The sequence below is a fragment of the Passer domesticus genome, chromosome 1 (genome assembly GCF_036417665.1).
Source record: "Passer domesticus isolate bPasDom1 chromosome 1, bPasDom1.hap1, whole genome shotgun sequence".
In the NCBI taxonomy this organism is placed as follows: Eukaryota; Metazoa; Chordata; class Aves; order Passeriformes; family Passeridae; genus Passer; species Passer domesticus.
This window is the reverse complement of record NC_087474.1, coordinates 13554374-13574862: the sequence shown is the minus strand read 5'-3', so window position 1 is coordinate 13574862 and position 20489 is coordinate 13554374.

Below are 20489 nucleotides of genomic sequence, written 5' to 3'. Positions count from 1 at the left end.
CCTCCCCCTGGCCTCCAGGAAGTGGTAGAAATCCAAAATAAAATCCGCACGAAAAGTACAATACATCAGCCAAACTCCGCACGGCACCGCCAGACAGCATCGGGAGGGAAGCGCATTCACCAACACTGTAGTTTCTCGAGGATTTTTATTGTTTTTAAAAGGGCATCAATCACTGGGAATTTACATCACTGTGTAATTTGAACTTCCTGCTTTACATATTTATAAGGTCTTTCACCTATCTTGGCAGGCTTTCAAATTAAGTGGGTTGGGAAATTTGATGCTGTGGCTCTAGTTTGTGAGCTGAGTCAGGTAGTGCCTGCTGGAGCTGGGCTCTGAAAAGACGGGCAAATTCTGACACCTTCCCTGTTCAGTGCAAGATAAAATAATCCCCCTCGCATATCACAGTCTTGTAAGCGAGCGTGTAGGCACCAAGAGGCCCCTGGAATGAGGATTCTCAGAGGAAACTGATATTTAGGCCTCTTGCACATAAATACACGCTTTGTAATATTTATAATTTTGCATTTGTGGTTCACAGCAGTCTCCCTGAATCATGATCTCTGTGCAAATAATCTTGGATTTTCTCTTATTATGACCCCATTTTAGTGTTGCAGCCCTTTAATTTTTGCCACATACACCCTAAAATAAAAATAAACAGGAAAATATAGCGTATTTCTATTGGAGATTATGATAAAAATGTCACTATATCTGAGCCACCGATCTTGCCAGGCAGTAGCACAACTCCTCTTGCACGCTGCCTCGTGGGCTCCGTAGGGGCTGATTCATTTCCCGTGAGAATCCTTTTCCTGCCTTTAGGAGGAGTTACAATGGAGACAGGCTGTCAGACCTGCCCAGCCTGATCCAGCCCTCTATTAAAAGACTTGAATTAATATTCTCACCTACTGCTATTCTAAACCTTTGTCAGAGGCATTGAAAAAACAGTGGAATCGGTGGTGTTTTTCCTGAACCACTCTATATTTCTAAGTCTTAGATTTCAAAAATAAAACAACAACAAAACAAACCACCCAAAAAAACCTTCAGAGAACTTGGAGCAAATTTTCCGTTGCTATAATTTGTTTGTATTATAGTGTTATCTAGCAGCCTTAATCCTGAACTGTGATTATAATGTTATATTGTATAGGAATATAGGGCAAAAAGATAATTCCTGCCCTGAAGAACTCAAAAGTACAAGACAAAAGACAGCAGATGGCTATGGGCAGATGAGGGAAACAATGAGACTGTATTGATCAGTAGGGAAGGCACAGTTTGCAACACACCATCAGTCCAACTCTTGTTTCTGTGTGTACTTCATAGCAAATAAGACATAAGGTGGGTTTTGCTGAAGAAAATTAACCAGGTATTGTGGCTGTTGAAAGAAAACTCCATCAAGAACAGCATGGAAGAAAAGCACAAAGATGTTTGAAAAAGCAGCAGGTGAACTACAGAAACCTAATCAAATTGGCATTAATCTTTGTATAATGACAGAAAATAGATAAGGAGGAAGTAAGCTATTGAAAGCACTGAAAATACAGACACAAAGCTTATGTTTGAGACAGAAGAGGCAAAGAAAGGATCCAAAAGGCATGGTAGAAAAATCATAAACCAGGCCTGCTAGCAGTAAACAAGGCCTAGGAAGAAAACTAGATGGTAGTTCACATTGTAGGGGCCTGAAGAGATGTAGCTCAGTTTTTTAGCAAAAATAAGTGTTTTTCTTAACTATGAGTTTGGGGACTCTGTGTTGATTGTCTGCACCTTCCTCCTAGTCTGTATTTAATTATTTTTTAAGTCCTGCTCCTGATGGTAGTGTTTAGTGTGTGGACACCTGATTACTAAAGAGTCTGCTCAAATTTGTTAATATGAGTGGATGAGCACATAGGAAGGCTGGGACCAAGCTGACCTTGCACACTGGAAAGATTGCTTCTTCCATCACTTGTTTTTGGAGAAACCTTCATCTGCCAGCAGTGCCCCATAGGTTACTGTATGTCTCACACCAGCACAGGTCTGACAGATGCATGGTAAAGGGCAGAAAGGACTCTGGTTTAGGGCATAGCTACAGCCAGGACAGCAAATCATGCTTTGGAGGGGGAGTATGGTCTGTAGGCTCAGGGCCCTCCCAGGACACCCTTTACTCTGTTGCTGTAGGTTATTAAACACTTTTTTCTTTATTTTCCACATTTGCAGGAAAATGCAGGCCCATATTTTCAAATTCTTTGTACTTCTGCATGAAACACCTTAGATAACTTTACATTTACTGTGAGGCTCTTAAGTATGTTGGCTAGTTGTGCTACAACTTGGGGTTAAACACTGCACAGTAAATAACCTCAAATAAGCAAAGCCTTGGTGAATGTCTGTGAAATTATTGTGGTGTGGCAAATGAAAGAATTTGGCTGGATTCTTTTGTTGCAGGCTGAACTGAACTGCAACTGTCCCAAACTTCCTTCAGATCTGAAGCTTGCTAGTTCTGTAGATAAGCAGATGTGTGATAACTGTTTAAGCCAGGGTCATTTTCTCTCATGTTGGATCTCATCATCAGTTTTAACTGAAAACAGTGTATATCAAGTGCTAAACGTTAAGAATTGAGATAGGGATTGAAATACACGTTTTGACTGGTTTTTTTAAAATCTGGATGAGTGTTCCAAGAAAAGTGGAACCATATGTTCTCGGGCTTTAATAATAACCCCTACTTGATGTAAAATTTCCCCAAAATTCTTACAGTTCAGAGTAACTGAAAAGAAGACCATCACCCATTCTGCTCTTTTTTTTCAGCTTTGTCCACTGTTTGGTGTGAATGTTTGCCTTGAGATTTTGCTCAAAAACAGGGAAATAGAATATCTGTACAGGAGCAGAGAAAAAAAAACTGGCTACATTTTACGATTTAGACTAACATAAAAAAAAGTGGCTAAAACCTCATAGCACTCAAATAAATAAATAGCACTCACTCCTTACTGAACTTAGAGAAACTACTTTTTACATTCTGCTTGCAATATAATTGCTTTTATTATTCTTTATCTTTCATTTGCATTAATCTTTATCTTGCCCATAAAGATTTAACTCTATTGCCATATTTTCCAAGTAGCTCTCTATCTCTACACTTGTAATAAACAAATTACACTGATCTCCTTCTGACAATATTTTCTTGATATCTTTAGGAAGTGAATTACCATTCCTGTTAAGTCAGTAAATCATTAGATAGATAGCAAAAGCTGGAGGTTATCAAAGGGCTTTTGCAACTCATATGTAAATGATCATTTGTTTTCTTTCATAAAAGTGGCATTGAATGTTTTTTGGTTGAAAGATCACCAAATGCATAAATAGTTCACATTTTTATTCAATAGATAATGTTCCCATAGCTGCATAACTGCTCTTGAAGAACCAAAAAAGCTGATTTGCTGTAATTCGGAAAATCCATAAATTATAGCATAAGAATGGATTATTGATGCCTGCCTGTATTATAAAGGAGGACACAGGCTCCCATAGCTTAATTCTTGCTTGACCCAGGTCAGATAATTTTAAAAAAAGCATGCAACATTGACTAAAAATATATAACAGTAAAAAAACCCACAAAATCTTTACTAAATTACTACAGTGATTACTTGACTCACTTTAAATCACACACTTTGTTACATATTAAACCTCCTCTTTCCATTTCTCTGTCCAAGTCCAGGTTTTTGTTGAGTATATAAGATTCACAAAATGTTACACTTTGTTAGGGATGTTATGTGATTTTAGTGCTTCTCTAGTTTACAAGTAATCTTCATGCTCAATATTCCATGCGTATCAGAGATAAGCACAATATGCCAACAGCAATGACTCTACTTGCCAGTAATAAAGGAACTCCTTCTATTTTTTATGCATATCCCAACATTTTATTTGCTTTCTTGCAGCATTACCATTACAGACACCCCTTGTTCAGCAAATCCTCCCATTAATATCTGTATCCTTTGCAGTAGACTCTTTAGAGTTGCATCATCTCCATGCTTCTCTCAATAGGACTTAACATTGCTCTCAGGATTTAACTTTTGCCCCTGCACAGATACGTGGACTGCTCTCCTTGGGCCCACCTTAAAAAACCTGTCCAAATTACCTTTTACCAATAACTCATTCACTGCTGGTTTCCTCTCATTCAAGCTCTGTAGCACTGTGAGCATCAGTAAGGATTCCTTTCCATGTTACTCTTACCCTATGCAGTGTTTTCATTTGCTTCAGACACTGAAGTTGTACTGCTGACTTTGTTTCCGTGTGCTGGGACCCTGTCTTCAAATGCTTTATGACTGGACCAAGAGGATTTAAAGCCCAGTGTTGTCACAGGTTGGTGTGTCTTTCACTCTTCTCACATCACAAGTACCACCAGTGGCAGATCTCATGGTTTTAGGATGATGTTTGGTGGCAAAAGGTGTGGAAAAAGAATGAAGTCAATTTAAGTGGAAAACCAATTTATTACAAAAATGTGTGTAGGTCTTCTGAAAATAAAAACCAGAAATAAATCCTGAGAACATCTGTTGCTGTTGGCTGCCAAGGTATGCCACACATCTTGGAGTATAGTTTTTCTCCCCTTCCTGTTTTTTTGGGTTGTATATTTGTTGATGGCCTGAAAGTACCTATTGAGATCCCCTGCACAGACTGGTCAGGTCAAATCTACATATTTTTATGAATTAACAGTCTTCTTTGGTTTTGGAATGTATCTTCTGTTGAATTGCTATTGGACTCAAAAATGCTGTCCTTTCAGAATTAAAGCTGTGTCCATATGACAAGTCCAATACAGTTATTTAAAAAAAAAATTAACCACCCCATGTTGGCACAGATGCATTTTGAAAAATTCTCCTCTTTCAGTTGTCTAATTGGCTGTAACTGATGGGGAAATACTGGGTGTGATTTCAGAATAAAGTCAGAAAAAAATCTAGAAAAAAAGAAAAGCCCATTGCGAAAGCTTTCCTTTAACTTAGCCAGCTACTTGATTGGTATTGTTCTGTGTACTGTCCCAGTTATGTGCTGATATTTGAAACAGAGTCATATAAGCTTTGGTCCAGATCCTGAAATTTTGTGTGGAAAGGTATTCCGTGCTTTTTTAATCCAAGCACTGGATCCTCACCCATGTGTTAAACTGAGTACTAAATAAGTACCCAGTGCTATGTTTGCAAGCACAGCTAACTGTAAAACCACCTTTTTCACTTGCTTTCACTCCTTTTCTGTGCCTGCAGTGGCCCTTGTGAGGGCACTGTTCCCAGCCTGCAGGACAGACCTGTTGCTACTGTTGGATGCTTTAAGGTGTGCCATGCCAAAACAGGGGAATGTGCAATCGGTGCTTCTGCTTTACTGCTTCACTCTGCTGCTTTCTCATACTTTCACCTTCTGATAATTAAGGCAGTCTCATGGATTTTATTAGATGAGCTACTGTTGGAGACCATTTTCCCATATGATTTATTGTACCTAGGAAATTCCAGCAGAAACGCCATGGATTCAGATGAGGTGAATAATGGCTGCAGTCCATCTGTGTCCCGCTGACTTGCCTGTTGACTGGTTTATGTGTTCAGCAGATTTTATCTGTCCTTTTCTGAATTCACATTTGTCATTTAGAATAAAGGGCCACTGTTGAAAACATCTCAGAGCTGTTCAGAGTCACCCTTGGTGTTCACTTTTACTGCTGCTGCAAACAAATGCACCATCTGTGTGGCAAAGGCAGTGCTGTCACAATTCAGTTTTCTTTTCTGAAATGTTCTGATGCTGGTGACATAGTGAATGGAAGCCAGTTTAGTCAGCAAAAGCTTGATGAGCACTGGAAGGATGATATCAAGGGGAATTTAAGAAAAGCCTGTATTTGCATACAAATTTGGGGATATGTAGGTCTGAGATGTCTGAACCAAAGTCCTTTACAATTCCAGATTCAGCAAGACTATGAACTGCAGTCATAAAGGCTTTAATTTCTCCTCCTGTTTTTTAAGTAAGTTTGTCCTTCTTATATATAATTTTGTTTGTTTGTGCACCTTTTACTGAGGAGGTAAAATCAGGCAACAAAAAATCTGGTCAGCAAACATTAATTGGTCATCTCATCTGAAATTCCAGGATGCAAATGATAAGGCATTAATCATTTTAAGATATTAGAATACAGTGGCTGTTTTTTCATGCCATTATTAATTGCTGTTGGAAAGCAAAGTGGTTCAAATACATTCTCTGGTATTATTACAGCATCCATCATATTCTCAAATATGAAACTGCCTATTTGACAGGTCTGCTCTTCTGCATTATTATTATCAGCTGTAATATTTCAAACTACTCAGGGACAAATATTAGACTTGTGACCTATTTTTTACCTAATTATTTTAAAATTCTTTCTTGTATCCTAATTTGCTGATCAAATATTCTTTGCTTTTTAAGATTCTTGTTGGTCCTCTAGAGATTCTACCTTACAGTATGCATTTACTGGCAATTTCCCTATTTTTCAGTTTAAACAATGTGTTTATGATTAGCCTTTTTATTTATGTTAGAAAAAGCTCTGAAGACTAAGCTGACCAAACTTAATTTACTTGTTGGTTAGAAATGCAATCAAGAAAGAGAAAGTACACATTAGTGAAGGTACCATGCTGCCTTTTCATGTAGAGCCTTGCATATCTCATCTTACACTGGCCATGATTTTACCCTCCCTACATGTGCTGCAGAGGCACCCATAACCTTCCTTGCTGTGCTGTTCATGTACAGCAAAGAACGTGCTCCTTGCCCTGCTCCTTCCACTCACAGGGACCAATGGTAGCAGCATCTCTTAGCAAGGGGCTGGAAGAGCCTTTCTCTTCTGTCTATAAAAATCCTCTATAATTTCCACAAAGAAATATCCAACCAAAAGGAGATATCCTACAAGCTAGATCTAGTACTTGTACTGCCAGCTGGATCACAACACCTTATTGACACAGTAAATTTCCATGAAGCATTGCCAGAGCCCTCTTGGTCTGAGCAAAGATGGAGAATACACACAGCATCCAAGGCTCAGGCTGCCACACAAAAATCTTAATGCTAATGTTTCCCAGTGGTTTATAAATGGCACATCTGCAAGTGGTGAGCTACACTTGCAACAGAGATCATTAAACCTTATAGAAATGTGCTTCACAGTATGGTTTAAATTTTTTTAAAAAGCCTTTTGTTTTGCCTTAACCACAGAGGCCAGCTTAAAAAAGGTGTGTCTCAGTCCACAAATGGGGAAAAGGAGAATTAAACAGTTTATAAATACTTCCTTTATTCTCATAGCTACTTATTTAATCTCAGTTTGCTCTTAATTTTTAAAACTACCATGGGATTTATTTTGTGATAACAGAACTTTAGCTTTTACCTTATAAGTAGTCATTAACATTACTCCTGATTTTGTTTCCCTAAAATTATTTAGCTTATATTTGGTTTATTTCTGAGAGTCAAAATGTGTATTTTTAAGAATGAACATTTTCTGAAAACAGAGTCTAATTAGTTGTGATGGAAGACTGTTGAAACCTGGAAGAGTTGTTCAGTTTGAAAATTTCTGCATTTGTCTCAGTCTTTATTAAAGTTATTGACAGCTGTATTTAGCTCTTAGTGATTGGATTTTAAGGGAAGCAAATGACAAGATGCTGACTGTCAGCAAAAGGTGCCAGTTCTGGTACACGTTCATTAGGAACTGAAGCTTCTTGTATTCAAAAACATTCCTATTTTTGTCATTTGCAGTGTCTAGGTCCTCATTGGAAATGAACCTTTGATAGATGAGACCTGAGCTACCCTGAGATACATGAGAGAGTCCTGCAGCTGACCACTTTTGCTTTGGCCAGGCAGAACCTGTCAGAGTGCAGCTGCAGTGTCTCTTCAGGGCCTGGGGGCCCAGCAAGCCCCACCAACAAGGAGGTGTCCAGTCACTCAGCATTGTCCCCAAGCCAACATCAGGCAATATCTGTGCTCCAGTGTACATCTGGGCTGTGACACACTCCCAGATTTTTATTTCTGCTCCTTGACAGATCTGTCTAACCTGGCCTGAGTCAGCAGTGCACCATTGCAGCAAGAAAAGCAAACTGAATCCTGGGCTGCACCTGCAGGGATGGTATTGGCAGAGACAGAAGAGATGTGATAATCCCATTCTACACAGTGCTTGTTGGGCCACACCTGGAGTAGAGTGCCCAGCTCTGGTCACCACAGTTCAGGAAACACATGGACAGACTGGAGCAGGTTCAAAGGAGGGCCACAAAGGTGATCAGAGAGCTGGAGAGACTGTCCTATAAAGAAAGAGGAATGTGATTTTTTTCTCCCTGGGGAAGAGAAGGCTGAGGGGCACATCATCACAGTATTCCAGTATTTAAAGAGTGGCTACAAAGGAGGATGGATGTTCTCAGGTCACAAGAAGCCACATGGAGAAGATGACGGCCTTCAGGAAGAAGTTGCATCAGGAGAGGTTTCATCATGATAGAAAGTAATTTTTTACAGTGATAACGAAGATTCACTGAATCATCCTCTCCAGGGGTATGGTAGAATCCCTGGTGGTTTTTATGATATAGAGTCCCTGTCACTGGAGGTTTTCAAGATGTGATTGGACAGGGTGCAGGGTGATCTGACCTAGACTCCCCTTCCCTTTTCCCTTTCCCAGATGATCTTTTGACAATGCTGCTGACCTGGGTTGGTCTGTGATTTTATGGCATGCTCCACTGCTGTACTTTATACTAGGGCCTCCTTTACTCCCTGGCTTTGTGTCTTGCCATAAACCACGCTTGCTCTTCAAGCTAGTTTATCCACTGGTTTTAATCCTGGATTACTCTTACTGCAATCCTGTTCCTGACTCTAGCCTAGCAAGGTTTCTTTAAGTTTGCCTGCTTCATTATGCTCAGTGCACATGCAGAGCACTGATTACATCTCTCCAGTCCTCACTCAGGCAAGTTTCATATTTATTTATCTCAGAAATCTTCCAGACCTTTTCCCATACCAGAGCTACCCAGATTCTGTGGTATGTTTTCCTCCAGGTGATAGAGATGTCCCTTATCTCTCCAACAGTGCTTCACATCCTTCTGTTGCCAGCCAGACTCTCTTTGTGTTCTTAGTCCCTCTCAGGGCTACTGTGTGCCCTGCATGCTCTTGTATGAAGCTTTGCTATTCTTTTCATCTTTTGCATGACTCTTTCTTTTACTTTTCATGTCATGACCTTTTTCGCCCTGCTCCACAGGCACTGCATTTCCTCTGTGCTTTCCCCATAAGATTTTTCTGTTTCTTACCATTTGCAACACTCTGCCTGTACTTTTTTGTCTTTCTCTTCTGTTGAAAAGATAAAACTTATGGCCTACTAGAATTTTAAAACTGTGTTTGGCAGTCCTGAAGTGTGGGATAATGTTATGTTCAGAGCTTCAGGTTACAGAGAGGGAAATAAATACTAGTGTCCTATTTCAGTTGAACTCTGAAGGATTCTCATTTGTTCTTGAGTACAGAGATTACCACTCCTGAATGGTAACTAATGTTCCCTAAACTGACAACACATTTTTGGGCCAGTCTTGGTCCCAACTCCTTCTTCACGTAATGCAAGAGTAGGAGAGAGAACTGCAGATGTGACTGCTGTCTATGTAATCCTTGAAATTAATACCTACAAAATCCAACCATGTTTTTCCAGGCCCTGAATGTGTTGGAGCATGCCCCTGGGTATGCACTCTGGTGATCCCTAGATGGCAACACGGCATAACAGCAACCTGCAGGGAGCAGCTCAAGCAGCCCTGGAGCTGCTTTAACCACTCCTTTGGCTGACTTGGGCCTTAGTAGTCACATCCCCCCTTCAGCTTGAGTCTTGCTCTGAGAGCAGCTTAGAAAGAAATAAATTACAGTGTCTTTCATTTGGAACTTCTATTCTTTTATATGCTGTAGGTTTCCTCTGGGCCTGTTGTTTGAAAGGCCAAGTCTTATAACTCCTTTAAGTGCCTTTTTTTCATAGCTGCGTGAAAACTTGACAAAATTTTCCTTCTGACTCCTAGGTTTTATGCAAGGGAAAACAAACAGTAGTATAAGTCTTATAAAGTTTTCTGTGCAACTCAAATCAAAAGGTGAAAAATAATGTTGGCAATCTAAGGAAGGGCCCAAGAACAGCAGCTTGTAAAATATCGAGACAAAAAATCAAAATTGAAAAAATGAGATTGAAAAATAGCTCTGAAAATTCATACCATGCTGTACTTCTGTTCACTCTGCTTCAGAATCTTTGAATCAGCAGCCCTGGGAAAAATAAGCTAAAATTCATCCCATGTCTCTAGACATGCACAAATGTGCAAAACAATCTCAAATATCTATTTGGAGAATCTTTGCCAAAACATATCTCAGTAACCTTTGCACTGAACCCAATGATACTTTTTAAACAAGAAATATGGCATTACATAGACTTTCGCCTGTTTTGTTGCCTACTAACATTGAAGTCATTATTCTGTTCTGTGTGTGATTTCACATTGCCAGTGATTGGCTCTAGACAGTAGAGTAGTATCTGCAACAAAGTCTTTTTAGTATTTATCTGGTAAACAATTTTGAAAATAATATCTACTTTACTGTGAATATAATTTTGCTGCCTTAACCCAAAAAACCAAAGAAACCTGCCATCCCTGAGTATGTTTTCTAACCTGTAACACAATATTTTCTGACCCCAATGTATGCTGGTGTAATTAATAGGTTTCACATGGCAAAACTCTTGTGATAAAACTGTTAAAAATACACTAATTTTCCAATCTTTTTTTGGCAGCCAAACGTCTCAAAAGGACCTTGTGGCTCAAGAATAAGAACTCTGGCTTTGGGTTATTCTCACATTTTGTCACATTTCAGTACTGGCTTGGCATCAATACCAGCTACAGCTGCTGAAGAACAGTTTGATGTCTGGGATGTGTAGTGAGAGAAAATGGCTGGAGCATTAGAGCATGGTCTTATTTCAAAAGGAGCTGGTATCCCTTCAGTCCCAAAAAATTATTTCTGACTCAGCGTGCAATGAAATCATATACCACACCTTTTCATTCCATGACTGCCTGGTAAAATACTCTCTTCTGAGTTAATTTATATATTCTTTTGACATATATCAAGCTGTTCATTTACTGAAGATGTTAGGACTGCTGCAGCCCATGTCCTGTGAAAATATTGCCTGGTGCAATGTGTGTGAACCACATATATTGATCAGGGGTAACTGCTTTGAAACTTCCTCTCTTTTCCCTGTTTCCAGTGGTGGCCTTAATCAATCCCTGCACCAAAGTACTGACCACTGAGTTGCCACTGGACTGGAGCTTTCTCAGCCTCTCAAATTGTAAAGTGGGCCCTGATGTCCACCCTCCTGTACTTAGCAGCACATAGTAGCATTAGCTCAAATTTAATGACATAGAAAACTTTTATATTTAGAGCTGTGCAGTTATGTGGAAGCAGATGAAGACATCAGGTGCATACTACAATTACTTGACTTGAAAATAAAATGTTAAAAAGTGAAATACCTTCTGTGTGTTTGCCACAAGGGCTATCTGGGCTTATGCCAGAACACTCACATGCAGACTGGTCACTTCTGTGTGGTATAGAGGAGTGATATATATATATATATATATATATATATATATATATATATATATATATATATATATATATAGTGGGAATCAGCTGTAAAGCTCCAGCATCCACTGTTGGCCAACAAGTTACATGGATTGATGCAAAGAGACATGAAGCAGTTTTTGTTCAGACATGAAGAAATAAAGATGATTATGAAGTGGGGCTCAAAAATACCAGGTAGTTTCACCAGCATTTATATCTTTTCAATCTTGTAAAGAATTAAAGTCAACTAGGACCTGAGTTCACATTGCTTGGAAGTACTTTGTAAGACCGGTAATACTTTAATGCAAAGTACTTCACAGGCACTATGAACTCACCACTGAGCTGAACTCAATTATTTTGCACAAGAGAGCTGAGCTCCCACATGGTCTTCTTAGTTGCTTTCTATAAAGCTTTAGCACAGACCTTTATTTCAGGTAGACTTAAGACATTTGTCAGACAGGATAGTTATAAATGCTTCTGTCACCATGAAAAAAAAAAGCAGCTTAGATGGGTTTACTTGGTTTTAGTCTCATTTTCTTTTCTGAGCCCAAAGTCCTTCTCCCCACTGTTAACACATTTTTCTTTTTACCTACTGGATATCGTTTGATCAATCACCAGTTAACCTACTCACACTTCATTGAGTTTCCTCATTTATCAAACAACACATCAAATGGAGCTGGGAGACTGTTGAGCCAGCAGAAAATCAAATGGACTTTATTACTACAGTATTAATAAGCTTAACATCTTTGAAAGGAAGGAAGAAAAGACTGAACACATGTAAGTTTCGTAGCAAGAATTCTCCTGGAGTAAAATATAAAATGGAAGGAGAATCTAATTCTTTATTAAGCATGTGAGTAAGGAGTTTGTTTCTGTAGTGAAGTATGACTAGTCAAAGGGGTGGAAATGTTAGGAATATTCTTTTACATGAACCTTAAAACTGATATTAAAAGTGCTAATCCTTTTGGGAAATTTCAGATAAGATTAAATATTATAAAAAACATGAGCATTTTAGTTAAGTTTTATTACTGGGGCTTTTTTGACTTGTGACTTTGCTTATAAATTATTTTGCTCCATTTTCTAACACTTCAGATTAGTAATGCTTGATGGTTGATTAACGCTTTTATCCTGTATAGGCACATTTGAAGATTTTAGGTATTAGGTAATACTATGCTTTGCATAAGTAAAGTATTAGAGCCTAGAAATACATAAATTGCATATTAACGTGATTCATGAAAGATTAATTATATTTAAACTAAAAGTACTTAATGAATTTTATATAGCATGATAATTGTTTACAATTTCCATGTATTAAGTTAATACATTTTTCAGCTCAAGCTCTTTGCACAACAAGTTCAATGAATAAGTAGGAAAATCGAGGGCCTGCAGATCAAATTGGCACAATTCTACATTAAAATACACCATTTATGCTTATTTTTTCATTGATGTACTGATTTTATTGGTAGACTTGGATGTAAAACTATTAATAATATACTTTTTTATCTAATGTTACAATTTAAAAGGAAGATTCTTTAATAAAATTCAGAAATAAAGAGCAATTTGTCAGCTCTTTTGCAGTCGTGCAGACCAGTACCAACATGAAAGATCTCATTAATTTCAGATAAACTTGTCAAGATCAAAGCCAAATTAGGAGTTTAATGCAGTGTACAAGTGTATTGAAATATCATTACTAGATGGCTACAGGTAAATGGAAGATTATTCTTTTCTATGCTTTATTTTATGTCTGTGTTTACAGAGACCTTCTTAAAGTTGACTGATATTTGGACAGCGTCTGACTAATATTTCAAATCATCAATTCATCATTTTACATGTGGTTTTCTAAATGAGCAATGACATTTGATACTACTTCTGAATTTCAGAAATGTCTTATTTTAGCAAAACTTAATTTCCTTTCAGGGTAAGGCCTCTTTGTGATGTTCTTTAGAGTGAATAGATGCTTTAAATATTTCTGTGGCCCTTCTCTTTACTCAATTAATGTTCTTTCTATTGCCTTTATTTCAGCTCATCTGTGTTATTGTAAGGCCCAGAATTCCTTTCCTTCTCTACAGATTTCCCCTTGAATTTCCAACAGGGCTCTGTAGCAGGTTTCATTTCAAATTCAGTTTTTACTGTCATGTATTGCAGTCCATCTCTAATACATTTTTGAACCTGCTGGCCAGTTTCAATCATATCTGACAAAAGAAGAAACTGTTTTTATGTCAGTCTGATTTTTGTGTTCATAATTGAAACATCTAACCACAATCAGAGTTTTGTGAACTCCTAGTGATATTCATGTATGTAAATGCATTCAACTCCTACTAATTCCATTTAAACAGAGAGATACCATATTAATAACCTCTCTGAAGAAATTCTTACAGAAAATAAATGAACAGAGAAGTTCTACAGCGGAAACTTGGCCTCTTTTCTTCTACTATTTTTTTATAATTTAAAGTTTTTATTACTTGCAGTGGTTTTTATGACAAAGTGACATCAGTTTTGTGGTATATTTATTCTAGCTCCATCACCACATCAACAGTTTGTTTGCCTAGTGAGGATCATATCCTGGACTACCAATGGGTTTGAATAAAATGCTTCCTCATGTGTACTTCACCCCACTTGTGGAACTGGAGCAATCAGTGAGAAGTCTGGTTGCATTACTTGGAGAACTAAAATGTATTTTCTGACAAAGGTTCAACTAAATATGATTTTAAATAACATAGCAAAATAAATTAGAATTTAAACAGCTGGAAAATAAGATATCTCCATGAATCAGTAGTTCTGGCTTGTTGGGAAAGCAGAGTTTTCATGGCACCAGTGAAATGTTTTCTTTGGGATACAAAGCCAGCTGATACACAGCCAGAGACATGGAGAAGGGCACAGGAATCAGCCAGGGCAGACCTGGGAATGCTCTCACTTGTTTATCTGGCATGGGCTCATGTGTGTTTGGTGAGTAAGGTGAGAAAGTGAGGACAGCCAGGGAGGGAAGTGAAATGTCAGGCAGCTCCTAAGGACAGCAGACACTTGGGGAGTGACAGGGAGCAGCCACGTGCAGGGGGATCCCTGCAAGGTGAACACATCCTGACCTGCCACAGGTGGTGAGGAAGGGAATTGTTTCTGCATCCAGTGCTCATTATTTACCAACACACATACCCTCCATGAACTTGTGAAGCATATTTAAAAGCCATTTATATTTTTAGTTTCTGTAATATAAATTCCTTCTGGTTAGACTTAATTTGTAAATGACTAGTTGATTTTCTAATCTGTCCTGATTTTAGAAACAGCAATAATTTTTAACTCACATCATTTCTAATTCCATGGTTTTACTGTATCTGTCAGGTAAGAAGGATTCTGTTGTATTTTGGAGAAAACTACAATCAATTTATTGACTCAAGTGAAGCAATTCAATGCCTCGTTCTATCTCTGTCACCTTTCTCTGCTCCTTTTCTACATTTTTATTTTTTCTGAGGTAAGAGCGCCAGAGGTAGATGTAGTAACCAAGATGTGGACATACCATCCATGCATACAGCAGGACAATGATGTTTTCTTCTGAATTTTAGTTTTCTTTGTTTATTATCCTCTACTGATTTTTATTTCAATAATCCAATAGACTTTAACATTATTCACTTAATACTAAGAGTTATTTCCCTTTGTAGAACTAACTACAATAAGATCAATTTTTTTCAGGAGACGGAAGAGGATTTATGGTAACTTAGAACCCATTTTTATACACATGCAGTTGCACTCGATTTTCATGCAATGTGCACTTACAGAAATGATGGTGACTTCTCTCCAGGTGTACTATATTTATCCATTTTCAACATTGCATTTTTAATAATTTCTGCTAATAACTTTCCCAAGATAGAGGTCACACTTAGGAGATTAGAGTTTCCAGGATCATACAGGGGACACCTTGTGAAGTGATTGTTCCTCGCATTCAGTTTCCCTGGTACTGAGATTTTAGAACAATCAGGTCTAGTATTGTCACATTTTGGAACAGAGGCTTGGAATTTGGCAGCAGAACCTCTCTGATATTAGTGATGTAAATTTGCTATTTTTAGGACCGCCATCAAATTTTGGCCAAGTCTGGGAAAACAATTCCTATGTATTCAGTAAAGACTAATAGATTTTCCTTAACTATAAGACATCCAATTTATTGTTTTGACTTCTTTATGGCAATTGTGTATGGCATATAATTTTTGGATTTATATGCATCTATATGTAGCATTCTCCACTGCATGCTCCTATATATTAATTAGACTCTTACTCTGCTGTGCCTTGTAGGAAGTGGGGTCATTGGATCCCCACAGCTGTTTCTCTATCCCTGCCTCCCTGCTGCCTTAGCAAAGAGGTGGCTTATTCTGAGGACTCCAGAGCTCAGCAGAATGCCCAGCATTTCTGTCGTGGCACGGGAAGTTACTGTGGAGCTAAAACTGAGACAGCGGGTAATGTCTCAGGCTTTCCTTGCTCAAGCACTGTCAAGGGGAGAGCTTGCAGATGCAGACTGACTGGTGAACAGGTCTGCTGGGCAGCTGCATATTGAAGAAGACAAAGAGATTGTGGTTAGCAGGAAAAACCAAAAGCTGGATGGCAAAGGAAGGAGAATGCCCTCTGAGATCTTAGAATGAATCCATAATTCTTGGAGTCAATGTGTGTGTCTGCTGTCATCAAATAGCTTTGAAATAATTGAAAAGGTAAGTGACCTCTCTTGATTTCTCTGTGTAGAAGGCAGCAACAAGCTGCTGGGCAGTTTCCTTACGTTGTCAGTCTGAAGGGTTCAGTATTATTACACCCTATGTGGGCATAACTGTATTTACACATGATGAAATTTCTGGAGAGGCAGGGCAGAGAAAGCAGCACATGTTTATACTTCTCTCTTTTTTTTTTCCTTTAATTGTTTGAGAAGCTATATTCATATTAAAGTAAAATAAAAACCAGCACTCAAAGCCCAGTTTTTGAGAAATTTTAGTTGCAAGTTTCCTGTTGGAGAAAGTGTTGTGTGCCACCTTCATTTGGAGAACTTCTGCAAATAGGAGGTTACTTTGTACTTTTTCTACAAGATCCCTGCTTCCTACAGTGCATGAAACTTGGTTCTCATGGAATGAATTTGTCTCTGAATTATTCCCAGATAATTTCTTTTCAGAACATGTAAAGTGAATGTACAGGAAATGAGGCAGAAATGTGCCTCAGAAAAAGAAAGGGTTCAGGCAGCTGCACAGCCCCTCAGTAGGACTGATATTCTGTCTTCCTGCAATATCCTGGCCCAGTTACTCTAGTAAAAGCTGGAAAAGTGGTGGAAACTGTGTTTATGTCAGTCTTTTTGTGTTCATAATTCAAATACCTAACCAGTTTGGAAGTCTCAAAAGTGAAGTCAGTGGGAACGCAGAACACACAAAGTGTTAACACTGGAAAAAAATCAAAGCTCACCTGGGACTTTCAGAATAGGTTGACATTACTGACTTTGCTCTCTTCACACTTGTGTATAGAATTACAACATCACCTCATCCATCATAAAAAGTGTCTCTGAAAATGCATGAATTAATGTTTTTAAAGTACTCACAGAGGTGACCTGCCCTGTAAAGAAAGAGGAAAAAGCCATCAGAAAGTGATAATCCATTTTCAAAGCATTGTTTGCAAGTTGTGCAATGTACATCAACAGTTTGAATGAAGTTATCAATAGCAATTGATTTAGGGATTCCAACTGTATAAAGTCAAGATGTTTCAGGTACATGATGGCATGAATTTTCCCATTAGATATTATGACAAGGAAGCAGGAATTGAAGTCTTAAGCTCAAACTTATTTATACCATTTCCTAAGCTGCAAGTACTTGATCACACAACAATAAGTATTTGAATGCATCATATGTCCAGGTTCAATGCTTATAATCGGGCCTAGGAACCTGTCCAGGATTATACTCCTTGTTGTATTAAATATGAAATTTGAATACCTAGTCCATGAGTTTTTACAGGTTGCTCAGCAGCCACCTTTTTAAAATGAGTCATCACATTAATCTCTTTGCCTGGTTACATGATTTATATCTTAGTAAAGATACACTGTAATGAAGAGTGAATGGATAAAATAAACATGCATTTGCAAAGATTACATATTTTTGCATTTTAAAATCATTAGCTATGATTGCTTGCTCTTGCTTTACCCAATTTATTGTGCAAATGTTACTCTGTTTTATTGTAGATATTATGAGAGGGATGGGGTTTCTGTTTATTCAGGGTTGATTTCTCTCTCACTGGAGCTGAGCACTTGGAATAGAACAGACATGCATGTCAAGGAGTGTTACTTAAATTTTCAATTAATGAGTTTAATGCACTATAGTGTTGTGTGTTGTATCTTAAGCTTGTCCTCTTGCTAGTCACTAATCATTAGATATTGTGTAAATAATACAATAATTGGACTCCTGCACACTCATCATGGAAAGCTTTGTGGTTCTTGGTGCTGCACAGACACTGAGACAATGTCTGCAAGCAAATTCCACAAAGAGACCTGGGAGAAACTGCTGAAAGGCTGGAGGCTGCTGCTGTGACAGTCACATCCTCCAAGCACACAGCCTGCCCCAACAGTGTTTCAGAACAGGTTAAATTACACATATAACACACAGAAAGGGAAAAAATGAGTATTATCTGAATCCTGCTGTGGTTAGACTGAGTGTAATGTTTTACTTAGACATTCACTATTTCACTGTAGAAATAAGCAGGACAACTTGATGGTGCTCCCCTTACTGTTCTTTCCAAGATCACTTCCCTTCCATTAGAAAAACATTTTCACACGGGTAGTGGATCATGTCTCATTCTGTTGATGTTCTCTATACCTTAAATATGCTTTTGTTTTGTATTATTTATGTTTATAGTCATGACTTATGTGCATAGCAGTGTGCTTGTGTTATTTTTGTATAATAGCACAGAGGGTTTTTCACAGTGAGCTTGTAAAGATGTCTTTCAGTGTTACTGGCTCTTTTTTCTGTGAATTTAATTTTCATTACTAACATCAGTTTATGAACATCACAACATTTAACAGTAGTTTAAAGTGTATTTTATTTATGGCTTATATAGTATGTGAGTATCTTACAAATAGTAATTAAGGTTGCCATGTCTCTGTGAAGTAGCAGACATATTCATTTGGCAGATGGGAAACTGAGGCATGGAGAGCTTATCTGAATGACCTAAAATCACTCAGCAGATCTGAGACACTGCAGGTCTTTAATACAGGATCCCCTTTAATCTCTGCTGCAGCATGGCTGTCATTTTTACAGGAGGACAGTTATAGATTAGCATCAGTCTATGTTCAGATATTAATCTCTACTGATCCATTTACCTACAAAACTATTTCAAGACAAATTAAAACACGTTTCTACTTCAGGCAAAGCTGTCTGTTTCTTGTATTGTGGTAAAACTTAATCTAGATGTTTCAAAATAAATTGGTTTGTCAAGGCATTGCTGTAATTGGTGTATCAGCAGCACAGTTTTCACTCACCAAAGGATGATTGAATCAGAGGAAAAATAATCCTTGAGGAAAAGTTGAAGCATTACAAGTGCTGAATTTGGAAAAGTAGTTGTATCAATATACTCATTGCTTTTACTTCCTTATTATGTTTTTATTGTTGTTACTGTTTTGATACCTTTCTTAAAAGGAACAACAATTTTTAAATTTGGAAAAGGAAGTGGATAAATCCCTACAGGGTGGTAAAATCACTCAGTGGAGTCTTTTATTCCTCTTTCAAAGAAATGGGAAATGCAGCATTAAGATTTATTTCTCATAACATTGGAGGTCTGTCAAACAGACATTTGTGTTTGAGCTGCTCTACTAAACTCTTTTTATAGTTACAGAGATAATCAGGCATTTCTAATGACCAATTTATCTGAGCTGTTTTAAGGATCTATTTTGGGGCAAGATTAATTGCATTCTAGAAACATCCATTTCTTTCCACTTGCCAGAAAGTCAAACAAGTTTAGTTAGAAACTAATTCAAATAGAGACACGTAAACTGGATGAGATGAATTCCTGATTCTCTGTAATCTTACACAAGGTTACAGCTTGCCCATACTTTTATCTGGAACAGTGAAAAATATCTCCTATACACTAAAAGCATTGATGGAAGGCTAAAATGCAGCAGCTTAAAAAAAAAGGGCAAGAAACACAAATTTGATCAGTCATGTCCTCTATACTAACTTCTGCAAATGTAACAATGTACAATTTTAAAGGTATTGAAAATTTTTATATATACTGGAATATTCATTTGTCTTTTTGAGCTTTCATTTTAGACTCCCATTTTGTAACTTGTATAATTCTTTTCGTGGAAGGTGTTCTATTTCAAAGTATTAAACAAGTTTTAACTTAAAAATTGAGGAACTTTAAACTCTCAAATTGGGGAAAATTTTAAGTAATTTCTCATAAAAGCTTAATTCAACTTTTCTACTTTCAATTCATGTTAATTGAAAAGCTTTAAAATGCTTTAACCACTTTTTATATTTTTACTTTTATATTTGAATGTGCTTTGCTATAGCTGTGCTGCAGATATTCAGTGTATATTTGATTTGAAGCTTAAACAATATTAAAATTCAAAGATTTTTCAGCTGAAAAGGGATTTAGGAAGTGCTTATATGCATTGAAGTGAACCTGAGAAACAGAATTTCAATGCATATGTGCTTATAATATATACTTTAATAGGAAGCTTCGAAGTCTAACAAGCAACTTAGCAAAATCTATTCATATTCAAGACACAAGTTTTTCAAGAAAAATTAGTTACAAAAATGTCAAAGAGGATCACATTGGTGTTTCTGACATTACTATGAAAAAAATGCTGAAGGTTTATCTGAGAAAGGACAAAAAAGTGGCTTAAAAGTGAAGGCAACAGTACAGTGTTACCTTCCAAGGTCATTACTGAAATGGATGAATTAGTACAGAAATTGGCAGTACTGAATTAAGGAAAACAAGCTATTAAAAAAAAAGGAAAAGTCCTGCATGAA